This window comes from Aquarana catesbeiana, linkage group LG09, assembly GCF_042186555.1.
Source record: "Aquarana catesbeiana isolate 2022-GZ linkage group LG09, ASM4218655v1, whole genome shotgun sequence".
In the NCBI taxonomy this organism is placed as follows: domain Eukaryota; kingdom Metazoa; phylum Chordata; class Amphibia; order Anura; family Ranidae; genus Aquarana; species Aquarana catesbeiana.
In genome coordinates this window covers 83,257,053-83,281,822 of record NC_133332.1, presented here as the reverse complement: position 1 = coordinate 83,281,822, position 24,770 = coordinate 83,257,053, and the positions used below count along the sequence as shown (strand labels likewise).

At 43.0% G+C, this 24,770-nt stretch overlaps 1 long non-coding RNA gene across 1 annotated transcript; it reads right to left on the bottom strand.

Moving 5' to 3' along the window:
* Window positions 1-9,022: 9,022 nt before the first annotated feature.
* Window positions 9,023-23,144, bottom strand: LOC141107859 (uncharacterized). Its single transcript, XR_012235977.1, has 3 exons — window positions 22,650-23,144; window positions 10,491-10,565; window positions 9,023-9,151 (listed from the first exon to the last, which is right to left on the bottom strand). It is a non-coding gene; the product is annotated as an uncharacterized lncRNA (long non-coding RNA).
* Window positions 23,145-24,770: the final 1,626 nt, after the last annotated feature.

Below are 24,770 nucleotides of genomic sequence, written 5' to 3'. Positions count from 1 at the left end.
AAAGTGAAATTGGTGCATTAACACAAGAACAATGAGGCTCCGTTCACATCTGTGTGTTTCCTTGCATTTCAGAAATTCGCTGCACCAAAAATCGTGGTAAAAAACGCAACCAAGCTCCGCTCTAAAAAAGAGTTCTGAAGCTTCTTTGGGGCGATTTCTGTGTGTAGGGCAGCACATTCAGGTGGATGGGCTGCCCTATGTGTGATGAGTGAAAATACTCCAAAACGCATTAGAGATGTGACAGCTGAGTGTTTCTGTTCCCTCCCTTCTATGTACTTGTATAAAGATGGCCATACACTATGCAATCTGATTGTGTATTTAGTGAGAAGGGTGATCACTGATTGATTGCATTTCATTTAAAAAACGTGCAGCTGGGAGGGTGGATGATGCAGGGTGTGTGCTAATGAGGTCAGCTGGTCAACTCCTTCCTGTGTCATGACCTACAGTCTGTAAGGAAGCAATAGATACTGTACGTTTTGAATCATGGATGTAGGACAGTAAGGTACATGTCTGTAGATTTTATGGAAAGCTTTGATATTTTTGCAAAAAAAGTACATGAAAGTGCACTTGGAAGTGCAGTTGCTGAGGGGAAGATCTGAAATGAGGGGAAGCTCTGCTGATTTTATTATCCAATCATGTGCAAGCTAAAATGCTGTTTTTTTATTTTCCTTGCATGTCCCCTTTGGATCCACAGCGACTGCACTTCCAAGTGCACTTTCAGTGCAATTTCAAGTACACTTTGAACTTGTAGTGCAAAGTGGATTTGCCTTTCGTAAATAAGACCCATTATCTCACAAAAGTGAGTACACCCCTCACATTTTTGTAAATATTTTATTATATATTGTGGCAGAGTGAGGCTCTGTCCCTATGAAAATGGGGTAAAGTGGACACAGAGTCTGCATATCGGTGGATTGCAGAGCTACAGAGCGTAGATTTGAAACAGAGAAAACTGCTCTGGCAGTTTTCTCCGGATCTTGCTATTTCTGGAAGGGGTTCTGTAGTTTGGAGATCCTTCAGAGTCTTGGGTGGGACGGGATCTCCAACCCTGTGTCCGGGTCTTGTGGACAGCCAGCAGGGTGTGTGCCCAGGTACACACAGCCCATAGAACGAGGGGCTGGTGAGAGCAGAAGAAGAAGGAAGGTGGAGTTGGAGCAGTGGCTGCTAGTGAGTGTCTCTGTGTGAGGATAAATACTGTGTGCATTGAAGGGCTTCAAAGCTGTGTGCGTCCAAGGAGAAGCTGTGTGCATTGAGGGGCTTCAAAGCTGTGTGCGTCCAAGGAGCCAGAAGCTGTGTGCATTGAGGGGCTTGAAGCTTTAACCCAGTGGTTCTCAACCCCTCTAGTGCCGTGACCCCTTGATAAAATTTTCCAAGTTGTGGAAACCCCCAACCGTAAAATTATTTTCATAGTGTGGGTTGTCAGCACCCAAAGCAAGACAAGTAATTTGCACCTCTAACACACAGACATTTACCACTCCCTGAGTCCCTAACACTCGTACAGTATTAAACCCCTTATGGTACATTTTAGGATGTACCACTCTTTCTCTTTGTTCTCTTTTTTTCCCTTTTATCTCTCTCTATCCTAATTTCTTGTTTTTTTTCCTCCATCCCTCTTTCTTGCCATCTTTCTCTTATTCTTTCTCTCCCTTTTTCTTTGTTCCTCCCTCTCTTTTCCTCTCCCTTCCATGTATTCTCTATTTTTATTCCTTCTCTTACTTCTTGGTGGGGGGAGGGGGAATGGGATAAGTGGCGGTGTTGGTGGGGAGTTGTGATCAGCCAACTAAGGTGCTCTTGATCAAGGTCATCTGCTGATCTGAGAACTGTAGTGGGGACTATGATCTGTTAATGGCAACTATAATCCCAGGTAGTGTTACTCAATGTGTCCCTGACTTTGTGGGGTCTTGTAGCAGTGACACCTATGCTGAAATCAAGTGATAGGGTCTCCTCCAGCCCCTCCCACTTCACATTCCTCACCAGTCAGCTGACCTCTAGTCTCTGCCCCCCAGTCATGCTGTGAACTGAATGGGCGGCTGCAAAGAGACTGAGATGGCAGCTGCGGGATCCAGAGACAGCCCTGCTGGGTGGCCGCAAAAAGGCTGGGAGAGTGGTGCGGGCTTCAGGAACAGCCAAGGATTTGGTGACCCCTGACAAGTCATCATTTGACCCCCAGGTTGAGAACCACTGCTTTCACCACTTCCTTACTGGGCACTTAAACCCCCCTCCTATCCAGACCAATTTTCAGCTTTCAGCGCTGATGCACTTTGAATGACAATTGCGCGGTCATGCTACACTGTACCCAAATGAAGTTTTTATCATTTCCCCCCCCCCTCAAATAGAGCTTTCTTTTGGTGGTATTTGATCACCTCTGCAGTTTTTATTTTTTGTTAAAAAAATTTAAAAAGCCTGAACTTTCAAAAAAATTTTTTTAAATATTTTGTTATAAAATTTTGCAAACAGGTCATTTTTCTCCTTTGTTGATGTACGCTGATGAGGCGGCAGTGATGGGCACTGATAGGTGGCAGTGATGGGCACTGATGGGTTTCAATAATGGGCTCTGATAGGCAGCACTGCTAGGTGGCACTGATTGGCACCACTGGTGGGCATTGATAGGTGGCACTGGCAGGTGACACTGGCAGGGGGTACTAGTGGGCACAGATGAGGCATAATTGCCTCTTCCTCTTCGGGACCGATGTCCCTTGCAGATAAGCCAGTGATCGGCTTTTTTTTCTCCTCACGTTGTGAGCATGAGGAGAAAAAAAAACGGTTACCGAGCTTTTGTTTACGTCATGAGATCAGCTGTCATTGGCTGACAGCTGATCACATGGTAAGGGGCAGGGACCGGCCCCTTACTCAGATCTGTAATCACACGAGTCTCAGTGACTCGCTGATCACAGCGCGCGCCCTGCAGGGGCACGTGCACAGGGGAGGCCTTCATATGACGGGCTTCCCGGAAATTCAGGTCTACGCTGTGGGCGTCATTCGGCTATAGCGCGGATGCCAAGAGGTTAAAGAGCCCAAAGTTGTGTGCACCCAAGACCGTGGGCCTGGAAGATCTGGTGGTTTGAGTTACCAGTACCTATAACAACAGTGCTGTTAAAGAGTAGCCAGGTGGGCTTGCATTTTCAGTTTCATTTGAACGACATGTAAACCCCTGCGTGGCATTACTTAGTGGATTTATGGACTGTTTTGTTTTTTTGTTCATTTAATAAATGTGGGCTACCAGGTCCTTAACTATAAATGCCTGTCTGATGTGGACTCACTACAGAAAAACGCATCTATCATTGAGCTGAACAATCCCCAATGTCACAATATTTTCATGAAGAAATGACACTTTGCTACAATGTAAAGTAGTGAGTGTACAGCTTGTATAACAGTGTAAATTTGCTGTCCCCTCAAAATAACTCAACACACAGCCATTGATGTCTAAACCGCTGGCAGCAAAAGTGAGTACACCCCTAAGTGAAAATGTCCAAATTGGGCCCAATTAGCCTATTTTCCCTCCCTGGTGTCATGTGACTCGTTAGTGTTACAAGGTCTCAGGTGCGAATGGGGATTAGGTGTGTTCAATTTTGTGTTATCGCTCTCACGCTCTCATACTGGTCATTGGAAGTTCAACATGGCACCTCATGGCAAAGAACCCTCTGAGGATCTGAAAAAAAATAATTGTTGCTCTACATAAACATGGCCTAGGCTATAAGAAGATTGCCAAGACCCTGAAACTGAGCTGCAGCACTGTGGCCAAGTCCAAAGAGCGGTTTAACAGGACAGGTTCCACTCAGAACAGGCCTTGCCATGGTAGACCAAAGAAGTTGAGTGCATGCGCTTAGTGTTATATTCAGAGGTTGTCTTTGGGAAATAGACGTATGAGTGCTGCCAGCATTGCTGCAGAGGTTGATGGAGTGGGGGGTCAGCCTGTCAGTGCTCAGACCATACACCGCACACTGCATCAAATTGGTCTGCATGGTTGTCATCCAGAAGGAAGCCTCTTCTAAAGATGATGCACAAGAAAGCCCCCAAACAGTTTGCTGAAGACAAGCAGATTAAGGACATGTCCTGTGGTCTGATGAGACCAAGATAAACTTATTTGGTTCAGATGGTGTCAAGCGTGTGTGGCGGCAACCAGGTGAGGAGTACAAAGACAAGTGTGTCTTGCCTACAGTTAAGCATGGTGGTGGGAGTGTCATGGTCTGGGGCTGCATGAGTGCTGCCGGCACTGGGAAGCTACAGTTCTTCGAGGGAACCATGAATGCCAACATGTACTGTGACATACTGAAGCAGAGCATGATCCCCTCTCTTCGGAGACTGGGCCGCAGGGCAGTATTCCAGCATGACCACTGCCTTGCTAAAAAAGCTAAAAAAGCTGAGGGTAAAGGTGATGTACTGGCCAAGCATGTCTCCAGACCTAAACCCTATTGAGCATCTGTGGGGCATCCTCAAATGGAAGGTGGAGGAGCGCAAGGTCTCTAACATCCACCAGCTCTGTGATGTCATCATGGGGGAATGGAAGAGGACTCGAGTGGCACCCTTTGAAGCTCTGGTGAACTCCATGCCCAAGAGGGTTAAGGCAGTGCTGGAAAATAATGGTGGCCACACAAAATATTGACACTTTGGGCCCAATTTGGACATTTTCACTTAGGGGTGTACTCACTTCTTTGCCATGAGGTGCCATGTTGAACTTCCAGTGACCAGTATAAGAGCGTGAGAGCGATAACACAAAATTTAACACACCTGCTCTCCATTCTCACCTGAGACCTTGTAACACTAACGAGTCACACTAGGGAGGGAAAATGGCTAATTGGGCCCAATTTGGACATTTTCACTTAGGGGTGTACTCACTTTTCTTGCCAGCAGTTTAGACATTAATGGCTGTGTGTTGAGTTATTTTGAGGGGACAGCAAATTTACACTGTTATACAAGCTGTACACTCACTACTTTACATTCTTCAGTGTTGTCACATGAAAAGATATATTAAAATATCTACAAAAATGTGAGGGGTGTACTCACTTTTGTGTGATACTGTAAATGGGGGGTTTATGTATATTTATATGTGAGTGTTTGTATGTATGTGTGCGTATATATGTTGGTGTGAAATGCCGCATAGGGAGTACTGGTGTGCACTAGGGTGTATATACTCCTGGTCTCTGTACTCTTGACTCCTACACATTATATATTACATACACCTTACATCTGGGATTATTTTTCTCCCCAGGGCTTAATTTGGAATCCAACCTTTATTCTGTCTCATGTGGATTATGATTCCATAAAGTGATTTATATTTAATTGATCTATTGTATAAATGATTAACAAAAGCTATCCTCACAAAAAAGTATTAATTTCAATATCATTGATCCTTATTTCATGCTTTATTCATTTCCAGTTTTTAAACTGTATTGGTGTCTTACGTGGATAAAAGTGAGGTCTGTAAAGTCCTGAAGAAACGCGTTGTTGATCACATCGACCAGAGATATCTCACTCTGTTATATTTCCGATTGATTGATGGTGAAGTTGTGACCCCTTGTGCAATAAATGAATTGTTTTTACTATGCACTTATATCATGTGATTTGTTAATAAAATTTGGATATTTTTTAACTGCTGTCTGTGTACAATTGGAGGGATATATAAAGTCCCACACTTTTTTTCTTTGGATTATAGTAAAAAAGTAAGTAGCCATTTGGCTTTTCATTTTCAATAAATCCTAATTAAATAGTATTACACTATTGGAGCTTTTCATCTATTATGATTATCCCCTGCCCCTGGATGATTGGGGGGTGTGAGGGGTGACTACAGTGAGGAATTCATCAACCACTTCCTTGCCCTTGGAGGTTACATTCTTGCTACCCCACAGAGGTTATTCTGCTTGCCTACTTGACCATCCTAGAGGTAGGTGGTCCCAACCATTTGGTAAGAGTCCCTGATTACTTATGTGGCGTGCCACTGAAAAATCCTGCATCCAGTCACTTGGTGGTGGAATATACACGTATTCTTGGACCATTTTTCTTCCTTTTTCTTTTAATTCCAAAGACTCATGTTTTACTAAGGATTTCATCAACTTCTTTTTGCACATTGTACTTTATTTTTATCCACTTGTTTAGTGTGTCACAGTATTATAAGGAGTGATATATTCACTGACTAGCGCAATTTATTCTTTGTTTATTTTCTTTGGATTATGCCTCCTTTGGTAACCTATATCTGTTTAACATGAATTTCGATACCACATGTTTGTTCCACATTATTGACCCTTGCACTTTGTAATTTATCGAATCCTGACCTCTGCAATTTCTATGTATGTATAATGATCAGGTATGGGTGGGATAACTGGTTATGGGGGGGCAGCTTGGCTTGGCATTAGTCATGGGGCAGCTTGGCATGTTCTCCTTGGGCGCTGGATGACCTTGTCCTGACACTGCACAGGGTTGATACACGAGGTTAATAAATCTTTCATGGTCACCATGTGACAGCACTGGGGGTTTTCGCAGCTATTTGCCAAGCACTGTCACTGTAAATTGGAGAAAGAAGTGCGACTCACATGCTCTCCTATATCTGGAAGAAGTATGTATTTTACTTTGCTTCTGACCACTGAACAGAGCAACATGGATGTGAAACAAAAGCAAATGATGTGCTGCCTCCGTGATACATGGTCTGTTTTAACCCTTGCCAACTGTCTCCTGTAGCTTTACTATTAAAGGGTGGCTCGCCGGTGCAGAATCACGTAAATATATGTGATTTGCATCTCTGGGTAGGGGACACACGTGCGCTGCCCCGGCTGTGCTGTCATGCTGCCAATGATTTATGGCCGGAATTCGCCGATCGGCGGAGCGAATGACAGAAGTGAGCCCTGTGCTGGCAAACAACACAGGGCTCTGTACGGACAGCTGCGATGTGCCATTTTTTCCCCTCCGTTCAAAACAGGGACTAAAAATGGGCACATTGCTGAGTAAAACAGCACACAGTACACACACTAAACATTGTTAGGCACACAGTTAACCCCTTGATTGCCCCTAAATGTTAACCCCTTACCAGCCAGTGTCATTAGTACAGTGACAGTGTATATTATTAGCACTGATCACTATATTAGTGTTACTGGTGATAGTAGAGTCAGTCCCCCCCCACAATGTTAGTTAGTGTCAGATTGTCCGCTGCACTTTTGCAGTCCCATTGTAAGTTGCTGATCACCACCATTATAGTATACAGAAATAAATAAAAACTCCAGTATATATACCATCATTGGTAGACGCTACAACTTTCACGCAAACCAATCAATATAAATTTATTGCAATTTTTTTTTTTTTAATCCAAGACGTAGCAGAATACATTTTGGGCTAAATTTATGAAGAAATTCGATTTATTTATTTATTTTTAATATGTTTTATATCAGAAAGTTAAAAAATTTTGTTTTATTTTCAAATTTTTCAGTCTTTTTTTTATCGATTATATAATAAAGAATAAAAAACTCAATGGTGATCAAAAGCTCAATTTGTGGGGAAAAATTATATAAAATAATTTGGGTACAGCGTTGCATGACGTGTAGTTGCCAGTTAAAGTAATGCAGTGTTGAATAGCAAAATATGACCTGGTCATAAAGGGGGTAAAATCTTCCGGAGCTGAAGTGGTTAAAACAGAACTAAAACCTCCTCCTTTTACAGCCAAGGAAGCTGCCATCTTATCCTCTGTTGAATCTACAGTTTCCATGATGCTGCACATGTGATGAGCTCTGACACCAGCCATATGATGGCTTGACAGTTCATTTGAAAGCTAACATAAGCACACTAACAAGGCATGGCTTGAATGTAACTGTTTTCAAAAACAATTAAATTGGTGGATTTAGTTCCACTTTACATGCAGTAACCAGGGAGCCTATCAGAATCCATTCTAAAAAAGTCAGACCAGTACATAGATTCTGATTGGCTGCCATGGTTTACAGCAGTTAAAGAGGAACTGCAGTCTGCTCACATAATTTTGTAATAAAAACATATTTGCCATTCTAAAGCTTCCCTCCAACCACTTTGCATATTATTTTATATACTGTATACTGTAATTCTGTACTTACCAAATACAGTATGCTGCAGAAATCTCCCTCCACTGAGTCTGGCTGCAACCATTTTAACTGTGGGCTGCTGAAGCTGCTACCTGTTCACTTCCTGGATTTACACAGACACACACCTCCAGCTCTGCAGCTCTCATTGGCCCTCTTATGATTGATCCCCCCCTCCATTCCTGGCAAACGCTCACAAGAGTGAGAGAGAGAGCTGTGCATGATGTCATAAGCCTAGGCTTTTTTACCGGACAAGAAACAGGAAGGTATTTACTGGCAGAAAAAAAAATGTTTTACTCTCCAAAGTTAAAACAACAAGGGCCGAGGATTTAATAGATGGAAAGTTGAAAACATTACTGAAGGTGCGCTTTAAGAATAGGAGCTCTTTATTGAATAAAGAATATATATTTGTCTTATTAATAACTGTGCTTGGGGTTTAAAAGGCAGATTAAACAACTGAAAAAACAAACAAACAAAACAACAATGTGAATGAAAGAGTAAAGCTACTTTATTGTACAGATTGTCATGTAATGAGAAACAATTGGTGTATAAGGGAAAATGGCAGTCAGACTGAATCCCCTGACTTTATGAGCTTAGATATAGGATTTAGGAGGCGGCATTAGTAGGCAAAATGACTGTCATACTTTTATAAAAGCAAAGGATGCAGTAAAGCAGAAGGAAAAAATAAAATCTTTTCATTATTAGCACGTTCCTATTTTAACAAAGTGAATAGGCAAGTTAGCTTTGCAGGTGATACATATGAAGTTGGTTTGATCGCTTTGAGAATATTCGCACTTGATGGTTTTTTTGCAATTAGTTAACGGAAATTTTTGCTTACTGCTTTTATTTACAGGACCAGCGACATTTCTGCAGATCTCCTTGACTGTTCCAGTGGTCGAATGGATGAAGGTATTGCGATCCTTGCACTGCCCATCTGGAGTATATAAAGGATCGTTCATGATTCTGTTGCAGTTTATTGCAGTCACAGTTTGAGAGGTGATATGCTTTGTTTTAAACTTTTCCCATTCCCTGTTTTCTTTTAGTTGGCATTGGGAAAGACCAACGAGAATTCCACTGATAACCAGAAGTGTTGTTACTGAAAACATCTTGCCAGTCATGTTCTGAAAAAAATAAATACAAGCAAAGTAATAAACAGAGAGAAACAGAGATGAAGAGCGCCCCCTTTGTTGGTGTCAGTGAGATGAAAAGTGCCCACTTGGTGTCAGTGTGATGAAGAGTAGCCATGAGTTTGATTTCCATTTTATGAGCAGACTGTGGGCTTTACCTCCAGGATGACCATTGGGTACTACAGAGGAGAAGTCAGATGATCTCTTCTCCATACAGTACAGTGAATCTCTGCTCAGAGCTCTCTTAGATGACAGATCCTTTCCAGCTGGGCCCAGGAGAGGAGCAGATTGAGTTCTTCCTGTACTCGATCTATTTGGCCTCAGTGCAGAGGGGAGAATTAGGAGTCTAAAAGAATTCTGATATTGCCATAAGGATAGGGTTGCCACCTTTTCTTCAAGCCAAACCGGAACATTTTAGTGGCACAGGGCACATTTTCTCCCGTAGTATACGCTATAGGATTATAAAAGACCTGGGACATCTTTGGGTGCCCCAAGGAGAGTAGCAATGGGGTACATTGGTGGGAACGGTGGGTGTGTCCAAATTACTCTTGCTGACATCATCACCCTGCCACCCCCCCCCCAGCGATGCCGAACCTGCCCGCAGACAGCCACCCACAGCTCCCTGATAGCAACAGATTTGTGTGTGACTATCTCAGTTACTTGGGGAGCCACAGCCCTGTCTGACAAAATGTGTCCGGTTTCAGTCTGCCTGAAACTCGGTCACATGATTTAAAACCTGGACTGTCCGGGTGAATCCTGGACAGGTGGCAACCCTACTTAAGGAGGACCTGCCACCTGCACTATGCTATTACATAGGGGTCTTACAAGCTCTTGCTATATTTCAGGCTCACTGAGGTCAATACAAAGCATTCTGTGTAAGGGCAAGGGGAGAGGAAGGGGTGGACAAACAGTGCAAGCTCCATGTATAAGAGATGCAGCTCCCATAGTTGCAGCTCCTGTGCTCCAACTATAGGAGCTACACCATCCAGCCTCAATGAAAGTGTAAATATGAAAGTCGTATTAAACCAAAAAACAAAGTTTTTATATTGCAGCTTACCAGTCCTTAGATGCGGTGGCTGCATTAGTTTTAATTTTTTATGCTTATTGTTCTTTATTTCACCTGGTGATCCTGCCAGTAACACACTTCCTGCCCAAGGGTGTCTGCATTCTGGATGAAATAGTAAAGCAGACACCTTTGGACTGCATCATTGCAAGCCTGGGGTGGAAATAGTGCTAGACTAGAAGATTTAGATATAGTTAGCTAACGCTTTATAACAGTTGCAGCTTTTTTTCTTTTTGGATAAAGGTTTAACATAAATGATTAAAAACTTACCATTGTAAGCACCCCTCTCAGTGGTAAATGGTTTGTCTCGACCCTCTAATCGCTCCTTTATCTGAACAGCTTGGTCTGTTAAAGGAAGTGGAAAAACAATAAACTTAATGACAGATTTTCCACGTGAAAATAAAGGAAAAAGAAGAAAAAATAAAACTAATGCAGCCACCACATCAAAAAATTGGTAAGCTGCAATTTAAAACATTTTTGTTTTAGGGTTTAACACCACTTTAAAAAAAAAGTAAAACACCTCATGAGACTTTACATTTTTCATTTAAAAAATTGCCTGGAGTTTCAATAAATAATTCAAATATATATAAAATAATATCTAATAAAATAAGATTTATCATTAACTCCAATCTAATGAGCTGGGTCTCTGTTTGTGTTGTATGTCTCCACTGCAGTGTTATAAATAACACCTATTACACTTGATTCCCCTCTGTCCGCACGTGTCACATCCCAGGTGGCTTTTACTATTTGAAGAGGGTGGCCGAAGTCATTTCCGTATCCGCTGACGAAGTACCGCCCCCTGGGACGTGACGCGTGTGGACAGAGGGGAATCGTGTGGCATCACACGCGGCTGTTGCTGATTCTTGTCGTGCATGCCTGTGTGCTTGGCACTGGGTTACAGTGCCGTGTTTGTAAGTTTTATTCTCTTTTTATACACAATAAATACCCATTCTGGCAGAGAGTACTATATACTCTTTTTATTCCATGTGTAATCGTGACACACCGGAGAGTTTGTTCTTTGTGCTTGGAGGGATCTGGAGCGTACAGAAAAGGATCTGTTTCTCCTATTAGCCTATCCTGGTGATTCCATTCCTCTACACAGCATTGATTACCCCATTTGGGGAATGCGCTTGTGACCCTATTCCTACAGGGGTCCACTTTGGGAGGAGAGCTGCTAATATTTCCAGTGGTGGAGGCTCTTCACGAAGTCACCTATATGATTTTTCAACATCAGCACGTTATATGGACACTTAAAGTGGTTGTAAACCCTTTTTGCTGACTTATACCTATAGGTAAGCCTAGAATAAGGCTTACCTATAGGTAGTGGAAATATCTCCTAAATGTGCACCGTTTAGGAGATATTTCACTTGTAGTGCATCAATGTCGTCATTGGCGCATGTGCTGTGAAGAAACGGACCACCTTGCCGCTTCTTTCCGCAGCGTGTACCGTGACTGACGGCTCCCGCGAATCCGTCCAGTCGCAGAGCCAGAGTCTGTGGCCCCAGAAGGATCAGGGGCGAAGATGGACGCGGCCTGCTCGGGGGACAGCGCAGGCTTTGTTTGCAGGTAGTATCATATAATGGGCTAGTATGCGATGCATACTAGCCTTTATGCTTTTCATTTGCAGGCCTTGTGGGGAGCAAAAGAGGAAGTAAAACCCATCAGGGTTTACTTCCTCTTTAATATTGGTGCTCGTGATTTGTTATTTGATTATTTTAGTTTTAGCGCTGCACTATTTTATTAATATAGTGCTAACTTGGCTTTGCCAAACAAAAACCCTACATGGGTTTGATTGAGAGAATCTCTTTTCTCTGACTTGCAGCAAGGGAAGCTGAAGTGTAACAGCGTGGTATGTCAATTCCATCTAAGGCAGTGGTTCTCAGCCTGGGGGTCGGGACCCCCTTGGGGGTCAAATGATGATTTGCCAGGGGTCACCAAATCCTTGACTTTTCCTGAAGCCCGCACCACTCTCCCAGCCTTTTTGCGGCGCCCAGCAGGGCTGTTCCTGGAGCCCGCAGCTGCCCACTCAGTCTCTTCGCAGCCGCCCATTAAGTTCACGGCATGACTGGGGGGCAGAGACTAGAGGTCAGCTGACTGGTGAGGAATGTGAAGTGGGAGGGGGTAGAGGAGACCCTATCTCCTGATTTCGGCATAGGTGTCACTGCTACAAGACCCCACAAAGTCGGAGACACATTGAGTAATGCTACCTGGGATTATAGTTGCCATTAAAGGTCCCCACTACAGTTCTCAGATCAGCAGATGACCTTGATCAAGAGCACCTTAATTGGCTGATCAGAACTCCCCGCCAACACTGCCACTTATCCCATCCTCCACCAAGAAGTAAGAGAAGGAATAAAAATAGAGAATTCATGGAAGGGAGAGGAAAAGAGGGGGAGGAACAAAGAAAAGTGGGAGAGAAAGAATAAGAGAAAGAACAAGAAAGATGGCTAGAAAGAGGGATGAGGGGAAAAAAACAAGAAATTAGGATAGAGAGAGATAAAAGGGAAAGAAAGGAGAACAAAGAGAAAGAGTGGTACATCCTAAAATGTACCATAAGGGGTTTTAATACTGTACGAGTGTTAGGGACTCAGGGAGTATACTAAATGTCCATGGGTTAAGGGCGCAAATTACTTGTCTTGCCTTGGGTGCTGACAACCCACGCTATGAAAATAATTTTACGGTTGGGGGTCTCCACAACTTGGGAAATTTTATCAAGGGGTCACGGCACTAGAGAGGTTGAGAACCACTGATCTAAGGCATGTAGAGATTGTTTTCAGGACTCCCAGTTTGAATGTTTGTCTGTTGTAGTGGAGCATCCCAATCTTTAATAGTCTCTGATAGCTGTCTTAACCTGACGGTATAATTATGTCAGATTTTTGCGCCTCAAAGCGGTACATTGTTTTGCATGGAAATTTGGCGTTTTATATTGTAGGCCTGTCATTTAGGAATAACTCACTTAAGTGAGTAGACACTCTAGTAGACATCCCGGGTATGATAAAGTTTGAAACACAAAATCATAAATTATAATAAATAATTATAACAAATAATAATAACATTTATTCAATAATGTAATCAAATCAAAAACACTGAAATTTGCTCAGTTGCAGAATTGTCGCTGCCGTTACTTTCAGTGTTTAATGACGAATTTCCCCACTAATCACTATCATTCAATTCTGAAAGTGTTTCTATTTTACTATCGCTGTGTTCTAGCTGGTCTAAAACGGCTTTTGACATAAAGGGACGCTTTTTGGTTGTCATGGACATTCTCAAGTTCCCAGGCAGAAAGAACAGTGTGTGTGTGTGTGTGTGTGTGTGTATATATATATATGTGTATATATATATATATATATATATATATATATATATATATATATATATATATATATATATATCTGCATGCAGGGCACTGGACAAAGCATTAAGGACAAAAGGGATGTATCAGGGCTGGGCTCAGACCTTCCTTCTCTGAGCTGGCCACTCAGCTGTCAGCTAATTGCCAGCTCCTATCTCTCCACAGTGACTCACCTGTTGATGTTATCCTGCTCGTTAGTCCTGCTTAAGCCATCCAGCCCCTCTGCCTTTGCCTTGGTCAACATCACAGAGACTTTCTTCTGCACTCCTGTTAAAGACTTGCTTGGTGGACATTCCTTCTGGCTCCAGATCCTGCTTGCTGTTTCACTATGCTGATTCCTGGCTTCCTGACTTTCTGGCTTGTCTGACTATCCATTCTGGTTACCGAAATTTGGCTATATTTTGACTAGGTTTGTTCTATTTACTTTTATTATTAAACAAGGGTGATTTAACTGTACTTCTGTCTCGGTCTGATTCATGGTTTCTGACAGGATGTGAAATGATTTGATACACTGTAATCTTACAGATTATATTACTGTATTGTATGTGTTTTGTTTTTTTGCACTTTAAATTGCCCCCGGGCTCCGTCCCCGTGCGTCACGACGCTCGCAGGGAACGGAGCCCGGCACAGTGATGAATCGAGCCGACTACACAGCCCGCGGACACAGCGGGAGGACATGGTAAGTAACTTTCCCAGGATATCCTGTGATCCTGAGTGTGACTCGGGGTTACCGCTTTTGGTCATGAAAATTCACCCCAAGCCACACTCGGGATTACCGCCAGGGAGGTTAATAGGGATTTACCTTGTATGGTAATGGGAGCCACAAATCCTAGTGGATCGTATAGACTGTTCACCATTGAAAGAGCACCATGTTTGGTAAATTGCTTGTCTGCAGAGCTGAATTGAAAGTCGAAGGTGTCTTTTTAAGTTCCACCGTAAGCCCAGACTTCTGTGAACAGGAGGCAAATCTTTAAATCCTGTGGCATGATCGCCAGGCTATAAGGCTTTCATCACAGCAGCACTGTTTGAGGCAATCTTATGGAGTCTGAGGTTGGCCTCAGAAAGCATACCTTGTGTCCTTTGGAGCAGGTCTAGGGCTTCTTCATCTGTGGGTAAGAATTTGAGTCTATCGTCCATATAGAAGTCTCTCTCAATGAAGTGTCCAGCATCTGCATTCTGCGCCATATTCCTTTTCGACATCAAGAGCAGTCCTTTGTAGACTATATGTTGCAACAGCAGGCAAAGGACTGTTTCAGAAGACATGTACCTTTTTATGTAGTATTTAATCACTTTGTTGTTTATGTTGTTGTCACAGTTCCACAGAAACCTTGGGAAGTTCCTATGGTCTTCTCTTACTATAAAGCAATGGAACATTTGTTCATTGTCAACACTTATGGCAATTGGCTCTCTTCTGAACCTCATATGTACTCATGCAAGGTTGTTGGTTAAGTTAGGACCAGTGGGAAGAACATTCAGGGATATGCCTTGATGCTTGGCTCTGGAGTCAAACACTACCCTGATTTCATTTGGTTTATGTGGATGATGCACTCTTAAGAAAGGCAGATACCAGCTCTTGTCATGTTCTAGAAGAGGTGGAGCTAGTTCAGCGTGATCATTGTCAAAGATCCTTTTTATAAACGCAATGAAATGGTCCTTCATTTCAGGCCTGTTCTTTAGAGTTCGCTGAAGTGAGTTGAATCTGGATAAAGCTTGTTCACGATTATTTGGAAGCCTCACTCTTGTAGCATGAGGTAATAGTGCAACACAGCTGTTAGATTCATCTTTGAAAAATTCACTGTCCATTATTGCGATAAACTCTCTATCTTCAACTGACAAGGCTATTCTGTGGTCATTGCGTGTAGTACAAAACACTGTGCTGCCTAAATTGTCATCACAGGGGATGGGAGTAACATCAGATACCTGGATGATGTCAAGAGGCTTCTCCTTTACTTCATAATGATGAGTGCATTGTCTGAAGTGAGATGCATGCCCATTTCTTAAAAAGGGAGTTTTGAAAGAGTTGATCTCAGATTATGTGCACATTCTATTCAAGCATACATTGGCCACTATTACCCAGGCTAGATCAAGTCTTTGTGCATATTGGGCATCTTCAGATCCAACGCTCTGCTGGTGTACTTTATGTACTCTGAGAATGTCTCTTCCCAGCAAGACTAATATTTCAGCATCCTGAGGAATATCAGGTGCCTTAAAGCGGAGTTCCACCCAAAAATGGAACTTCCGCTTTTCCGGTCCGTCCCCCCCCCCCCTCCAGTCTCACATTGGCACCTTTCAGGGGGGAGGGGGGAGCAGATACCTGTCTAATACAGGTATTTTGCTCTAACTTCCGGGCATAGATACCCTAGCCACACGCGGGTATCTACGCCACTTCCCGCCCCCCCGCTGTATTCTGGGAGACACACGGGTCCCAGAAAACAGCAGGGACCAGTGGGATAGCGCAGCATGAGTCGCGCATGTGCAGTAGGGAACCAGGAAGTGAAGCCGCAAGGCTTCACTCCCTAATTTGTTTACTGAGGATGGCGGCGGCAGCACCTGACAGGGAGGGACAGATCGGCTTTGGTTGCCAACATCGCGGGCGCCCTGGACAGGTAGGTGTCCTTATTTTAAAAGTCAGCAGCTGCAGTATTTGTAGCTGCTGACTTTAAAAAAAAATAAAAAATAGGCGGAACTCTGCTTTAAGTGGGGATGGTGATGCGCAGCTTCTGGAGTAGGAATTTCTTCCCTGTTGTCTGGTATTTGGTCGCACCCGACTAATGTTGGCAAGGGTATGCCCTTTCTTGCCTTTGCTTTGATATGGGAGACCATGAACCCGTCAGCCCTTCTGTCGTAGGTTTTTACATGACCAGAACAGGTGTTGAGAGTTTATGGTGTTGCATGTCCCTTTATGCCAAAGATCTCAAAGAATGTAGGTTTAACCAGGGATCTGTTGCTCTGCTCATCTATTATGGCATACATCCTGGTAGCTTTCTCAGGTTGATTCTTCGGATATGTGCGGTGTTCAGAAAGGTTAGCCCAGTTAGACAGGGGTCTGACTTTGCCAACTTTAGCTCCATGAGGAGGTTGCTTAGTTCTTGAAGCTTGTGATGATCTTTGTTTCCTATTATTCAAAAGTTTTGCAGTCTCTTGAATAGAGCACTTCCTATGGCTTCAGAGCTACCATAGGTTTGCTCAAGTCTTGCTGATACAGCAGGAAGACCTGCATCTGGGTAGTCAACTTGTACTGCTTTCATTATTTTAACACGATCTGCAGATTCTGGCCCCAGCCACTTTATGAGCAAATAAAGTTTCTCCTTGACAGGAAGGTTGAGATCAACAATAGCAGCTTTGAAGTTTGATCTCCAAGCCCTATAGTTCTCTGGACAGTTGTCGAACCTTGAGAGGCTAATGTTAATGAGCTTGTGGCGAATCATATCTGGCAAAGTCAGACAGGTCTGATCTCTCACTCTTTGGTGAGAAAGTTACTTGTGGGACACCTTGGGTGTGAAAGTTCTCTGGTGAATAAGGGTGAGGTTTACCAGGATAAAATGACATTGCAAAAGCATTTAGCTTAGGCTCTATTCACACCCAGGCGTTTGGAATTGCGATTCCAAATTGCAGCAAAATGTGGAATGCATTTGCAATGCCATTTGCCATTACTTTTTAATGGCACCCCAATCGTGGGACAATCATGGCAAAACCACGCAAACAAAATGGTGGGATGCGTGTCGCTCAAAAGAAGTGAACTTCTTTTGGGCGACGCGCGTCCCGCCATTTTGTTTGTGTGATTTTTCACGCGACAATCGCGGTAAAATCGCGCAGCAATTGGGGTGCCATTAAAAATTAATGGCATCGCAAACGTGTTCCACGTTTTGCTACGATTTGGAAACGCGGGCAGAATCCTGGCTATTCCACCCGCAATTCCAAATGCCTAGGTGTGAATGAAGTCTTATGCCGCGTACACACGGTCGGACTTTTCATCTACAAAAGTCCAACGGACGCTGACGGACTAAAGCTGGCTGGTAATCCGATCGTGTGTGGGCTTCTCCGGACTTTCAGCAGACTTTTTCAGCCTCAAATCCGACGGACTTTAGATTTGAAACATGCTTCAAATCTTTACGTCGTAACTACGACGGACCCCGAAATCCGCTCGTCTGTGTGCTAGTCCGACGGACAAAAACCCATGCTAGGGCAGCTATTGGCTACTGGCTATGAACTTCCTTATTTTAGTCCGGTGTACGTCATCACGTACGAATCCGTCGGACTTTTGTGTGGTCGTGTGTAGGCAAGTCCGTTCGTTAGAAAGTCTGCTGCAAGTCCGCCGAAAGTCCGCCGGAAGTCCGCCGGAAGTCTGTCGGACAGGCTGTCGGACTTTTGTAGACGAAAAGTCCGACCGTGTGTACGCGGCATAAGAGACTAATGCCGCGTACACACGGTCGGACTTTTCGTCTACAAAAGTCCGACAGCCTGTCCGACAGACTTCCGGCGGACTTCCGGCGGACTTTCGGCGGACTTGCAGCAGACTTTCTAACGAACGGACTTGCCTACACACGACCACACAAAAGTCCGACGGATTCGTACGTGATGACGTACACCGGACTAAAATAAGGAAGTTCATAGCCAGTAGCCAATAGCTGCCCTAGCATGGGTTTTTGTCCGTCGGACTAGCACACAGACGAGCGGATTTCGGGGTCCGTCGTAGTTACGACGTAAAGATTTGAAGCATGTTTCAAATCTAAAGTCCGTCGGATTTGAGGCTGAAAAAGTCTGCTGAAAGTCCGGAGAAGCCCACACACGATCGGATTACCAGCCAGCTTTAGTCCGTCAGCGTCCGTTGGACTTTTGTAGATGAAAAGTCCGACCGTGTGTACGCGGCATAAGGCTTCTGATGGCTGTTGCTTGAACTGTGGCTTGTCGCTGGGAGTCACTTTGTTGTTGGCAGGAGGTAATGTGGTTTGCTGTGTAGAGAACTTTTAACGCAAACCGTTAGACAGGATAATTTGGTTGGTTGCAGATCGACTGATGAGTTGAGCTGGGAATTGTCTTTGGTTTTGTTTTGCACATGTTGCCCTTCGTGCTCCTTGCTGTGAAGGCCAGATATAGGTGGGGACAGTGGCCAGTTGTTTGTTACTGATTGTTACTGATCTAAGCAGAGCAGGCAGGTGACAGGTCCGTGTCCGCTCGGTTTATGTAGAACAGACACAAACACAGCCTGCTCTGCTCTATGAGCGGCTGGGTGTAAATGGACTCCACTGTCTGTTTACACCGACTACCCTCCAATCTGATCCAACTTGACAGAGAAGGATGAATCCCCTTCCGTTTTTTTAGCAGACTAGATTGGAGGTAGGCGGGTGTAATCGGACACAAGTAAAGTAAAGAGGCCTGTTCTCATCTAAAAACAGTATTCCTTTTGGATAATCAAATTTGTAACTGGAGAAAGATATCTATCCCTTGAAGAAAAAGCTGCATTTTTTAGGGGCCCCATCAGATAGGCTGCCCCATGATTTCTGACAGCGGCTCTACTTATAACCACAAGATATACCTGGCACTATGCCCAGACATGTTGGCGGGGAAAAAAGGAAGGAACTTTAACCACTTCAGCCCCGGAAGGATTTTTTTGCGATACGCCACTGACAATTTCGTGGTCGTGCCTGATTAAAATTTATGTCCTTTTTCCCCCCCCCACAAATAGAGCTTTCTTTTGGTGGTATTTGATCACCTCTACGGCTTTTATTTTTTGCGCTATAAACAAAAAAAGAGCGACAATTTTGAAAAAAAGCAATATTTTTTATTTTCTGCTATGATACACATCAAAAAAAAAAAAATTAACTCTAATTTCTTCATCATTTTAGGACAATATGTATTCTTCCACATATTTTTGGTAAAAAAAAATCCCAACAAGCGTATATTGATTCGTTTGCGCAAAAAAATTATAGCGTCTACAAACTAAGGAATAGATTTATGGCATTTAAAATTTTTTTTTTTTATTGTTTTTACAATGTAATGTTTTTACTAGTAATGGCGGCGATCATCGGCGGACAAATCTGACATTCTCATCTCTGTGTACTTCCCTGTCAGATAGGGGATCTGCTTTGTTTACATATCCCCATTATAAAATATAGATTATGATAACACTTATGAATGAACAAATCTTATACTCTATACCAGCCTTTTTTAACCTTTTCAGCACAGAGGAACCCTCGGAATAACTTTCTGGCCTCAGGGAACCCTTGCTTAAATTCCCATATCTCCATCTAATGATACATTAGTGTGATGATCAGTGGGAAGAGTTCTTCTTATAGACTTGTGGTCGCTGGGAAGAATTACCCCCTTCTGGATAGCTAAACAGATCAACGGTGTCAGTAGGAACTTATGTGGGAGGCAGCACTTGGTCATTGCTCAAGGAACCCCTAGCAACCTCTGGAGCAGTGGCGGCCGGTGGTAATTTCCTTTGGGGGGCGACATACAGTCCCCCCCAGTCGGTCGGTATGTCAGTCGGCCGGTATGTCAGAGGGACAGAGGGACAATTAAAATTTCGTCCGTATTTTTACCATGCATATTGTCCCATATGGTACTGTTCCTGTGTGTATCCAGGGTAGCTGGTTGCTCAGATCACCTATTGAATATGAGTCCCCCCCCATAAATTGTAGAAGTCACAGGTTTAATCCAAAATTTGGGCCGGGCTCTTTGCCACCTATATTGTTTCATATGATACCATGCACGCCAAGGTTAGCTGGCCACTCAATCTATCCATTTACTGAATACGAGTCTCTCCTATAGATTGTAGAAGGCATAGGCACTTTATAAAATTTGGGATGTGTGTTTTTACCACCCATATTGTCTCACATGGTACTACTCATGTGTATACCCAGGATAGCTGGTTTCTTAGATCATCTATTGAATATGAGTCTCCCTTATAGATTGCAGAAGACACAGGTTTAATCTAAAATTTGGGCCCTATTTTTTACCGCTTATTTTTTACCACCTATATTTTTTACTGCCCATATTGCTTCATAGGATACTATGCACGCTCAGGATAGTTGGCCACCCAATCCATCTATTTATTTATTAAATACGAGTCTCTCCTATAGACTGCAGAAGGCATAGGGACTATATAAAATTTGGGCTGTGTTTTTACCATCCACATTTTCCCATATGGTACTGTTCCTGTGTATGCCTAGGTTAATGGGTTTCTTAGATCATTTATTGAATATGAGTCTCTTTTATAGATCACAGAAGACATAGGTTTAATCTAAAATTTGAGCTGTGTGTTTTTACCGCCCATATTGTTTCACAGGATACTATGCACGCCCAGGATAATTGGCCATTCAATCCATCTATTTATCTACTAAATACGAGTCTCTCCTATAGATTACAGAAGGCATAGGGAGTATATTAAATTTGGGCCATACTTTTATCGCTCACATTGTTCCATATATATATATACATTTTGAATCTATCTAGTTAGGACCGACCAGGTTACTGAGGTCATACGGAATGGATAACCAATGGTTGTCTTTGCTCTGTATGAACCATATACCGTTGATTGATTTGGTCTTTTTTGTCTCATCCTGTACTTCTCCTTTTTCCATCTCTATACCCAGATAGCTTCCCCATGTTTGTGATCAATGTTTTTATTGTGGGGTTAGTTATATTATTATTATATATGTATTTACATATATATTTACACAGGTCTAATGGAGTACAGGAAACATGCATTTATCTTTAACCATTGGGATATAAATAGGTTATAATGTTTTCAATGCTTAGGTATGCTTTCTCTTGTCTATATACATTTTTATATATATTCCATTTGTATACACTGTTTCCTGTTTTCTCATAGCACATGGACTGTCTATATTGGTATATCTTCATTACTACTGCTAATTTTATCTTTAATAGATATCCAAATATGTGCAAGTTTATATGTCTATGTCTTTCTCTTTCTTATTAATGTTTTATGTGAATCACATGTGGCTAAAAAGAAGTCTGCAATTTAATGATCTGTATCACCTGTTGCTATACTAGATAGGTGTATATAAGGAAAACAATGCTGACTTATCTTTGGAATGAATAAGCGCACTTGTTAGTGTGTGAAATGCATCTACCATTTGAACTGTCTGTAACACTTGGGATGTTCGTTCATTAAATACGAATTTTGATGGATCTTGGAGTGCAGCCATTTCTTCAGTGTCGCCGGTATGTCAGTCGGCCGGCGGGTCTGGTGCACTTACCCCATCAGCGGCGCTTCTCCCGGACACTCGGCGGCGGCGCGGCTCTCCCCTCCCCTGCTCTCCAAAGACGAGACTCTGACTTTTGTTTCCTCCTCCTCAGCGGCCAATCGGGAGTCTTCTCTTTTCGACCAATCAGAAAACTGGTCTCAGATCTGATTGTCCAGATTGAGGATCAGTGTTACAACAGCGAATATCTATTCGCTGTTGTAACACCTGGGTGGGCTCATGGCGCAATGCTCTGCGTCACGAGCCCACATATTTTGAAGCCTATTGGAGCCTATGGCTCTAATCAGCTGCTTCAAAAATACACCCCCGCCACTGTAATTCAGACACTTGGCATCCGAAAAGGGGCCGCACGCCTGCATAGGGGGTGGCAGCGGCGGCCATGGATAGATTAATGCAATGCTTGAATCTATCCATTATTCATAGAGGGGGTGGCGTGGAGAGAGGGGGCGGAGCCCAGGCGCCCCTAATGGACGAGCCGCCACTGCTCTGAAGGAACCCTAGGGTACTATGAAACTCTGCTATATACAATATGCACTTTATCATTCTATCAGCCTTAAAATATACAAAGCAAAGTTAGTACGCCTACCCCCATTACAGCAGCAAGCAACAAACGGGTTAATAATATCCCAGAATTCCCCTGGCACAGAGAGACTCTGTAATCTCCAGTGCTAATAGAACTATGGGTTTCTGCCCCTGGTAACTTAAATCATTGTTTACTACCAAAGCAAACAAAACACATCTCTCTCTGCCCCCACTGCAAAGTTTTCCTCTCCTATTTTTGTTTTTTAACTAAATTACCAGCAAAGGTACATGGCAAGATAAAAGAAAAGAAAAGATGCTTACCGTGATCTTGACGACGGATAATGCCCAAAACTTCTACCACCACGAATGAAAGATCGGGGGAAACCGTCTGTTTATCTTGTCTGTCTGTCTGTGCCAGTGGTAGCTACATGTTAACTACAACTTATTTCTATATACAATATAAATTGAGGGAATCATATACTCTTGTCCAGTAATATGTCAATACGTCACCAATGCATTACCAATACGCATACTTATGGCGTAATTACAGGCTGGTATTAAAACAGTAGATAACAGTGAATAAATGCAAAATTAAGCAATATTAAGATAAAATAATGTTAAAGTTACAGTTAAAGTTACTTCCTCTTTTCCCACCAACACCAGGTACATCTTGTGATTAGAAGTTTCCAAATACTTGCTACATTAATTTCTACAATCAAGCTTGCATATTTAAAACAAGTTACATTGAATCAATATGTTAAGGGTAATTCTAACAAACTCAAGCAAGATAGTATAACAAGGTTAAAGGGGAACGCTAACCATTCCTAACAGGGACAATTGCATATTACCTATTACCCATAGGTCAAAGTGGAAGGTGAGCTGCTATTGATGGCAGTGTGTGTGGCACATTATGTGTGTTCACTTCACAAAGGTTAATCTTTCAAGTGTCTGAGGAGTGTTTTAAAGAGCACAGCACATTGACTTTTTATAAATGTATATTGGCACTGCACATAGACATTTATTGATTGAATATTATTTGAATTTTTATTATTTGAATATTTATGTACACTGAACGTACATGGGGTATTATTATTTAATTTCGACTCATGGCTATATTCTTAAAATTTCTGTGTTAACCAGGGCAGCCAGTCCATTAAGAGTGAACGGGCATCGCCCCCTCTATCCTCGCCACCCCCTATATTGTTAATGGATAAATTCATGCATAGCATGATTCTATCCACGGCTGCCGCGGCCACCCCCTATTCAGGTGTCTATATTACACAGTGGGGCTGTGTTTTTGAAGCACCTGATTAGAGCCATAGGCTCTAATAGGCTACATATATACTAATAGGGTGGACTCGGAGTGTAAAGCATTGCGCTCGGAGCCCACCCAGGTGTGTTAGAAAAGCAAACAAATATTCACTTTTCTAACACTGAATTGCCTCTGCACCAATCAGGAAGCGCGGGTCTGTTACCCATTTCACGATTGGCTGAAAGGTCAGGTAATCCTATTGGATGCCCAGGAGGAGGGGAGGAGACGCACGCTGGAAGCTGTTGTGATCTCAGAAGAGAAAAGACAGGAGATGCTGCCAGATGCCCACCACAGCCTGATTCCCTGCCAGGCAATCACCGCCGCTGTGTGTCCGCCAATCCCCGATGTGCCCGCCGATCTGACGGTTTGAGGTGCTGTGGGGGGGGGGTGGTTGTTTGCCGTCCCCCAAACAAAAAAACACCAGCCGCCACTGGTGTCAACTTTGTTTTTTTTTTTTACTTTGGTGTACTTTGGTTTTTCCCAATCGCTATGTGTGAAGTGCCTTTTTTTTTGCGATTGTTTTTTGGTATGACATTGACATGCATTTATATTTTACGTGTGAAAAACAATAGTGTGGCGCCTTGAACAAAGTAAGTAGATTAGAGTACAATAAATGGTAATAAATGACATGTGAATAAATGGTGCTAAAATATAAAGTCCAATAATCACAGAATAAAGTCCCACAGAGTGTATGATCAGAGAAAACAGATACTGTGTATAACAACTCCAGTGTTCATGTAGATAATCCTCAAAGGTGCTCCAGTGACCAGCCACCAACATTGAGTGAATTAATATCTCACTGGAAAGAATGGCTACCATTACAACAGCATGTGCACCCAAGCAAACATAGAGGTCTCACAGGAACCACTGCAACATGAGAACTTCAATGACATCTCATATGCTTCCAACCGATGCCAGTTCAGCTGAGGAGAGGGTGAGAATTGCGTCTTTTTCTGTTGATGATAAAGCATCTGTTGTTTTAATATATAACAACACAGCGCAGATAATACCATTTACAATATTTTAGGTGAATGGTGGTGCTCCCTGGTGGCTTCCCTTGGTCATCTGCACACTGGCTGGAGTTGTATAGTGGTTGGTCTGGCGCTTTTGTGTTCCCCTCTGCGAGCGGG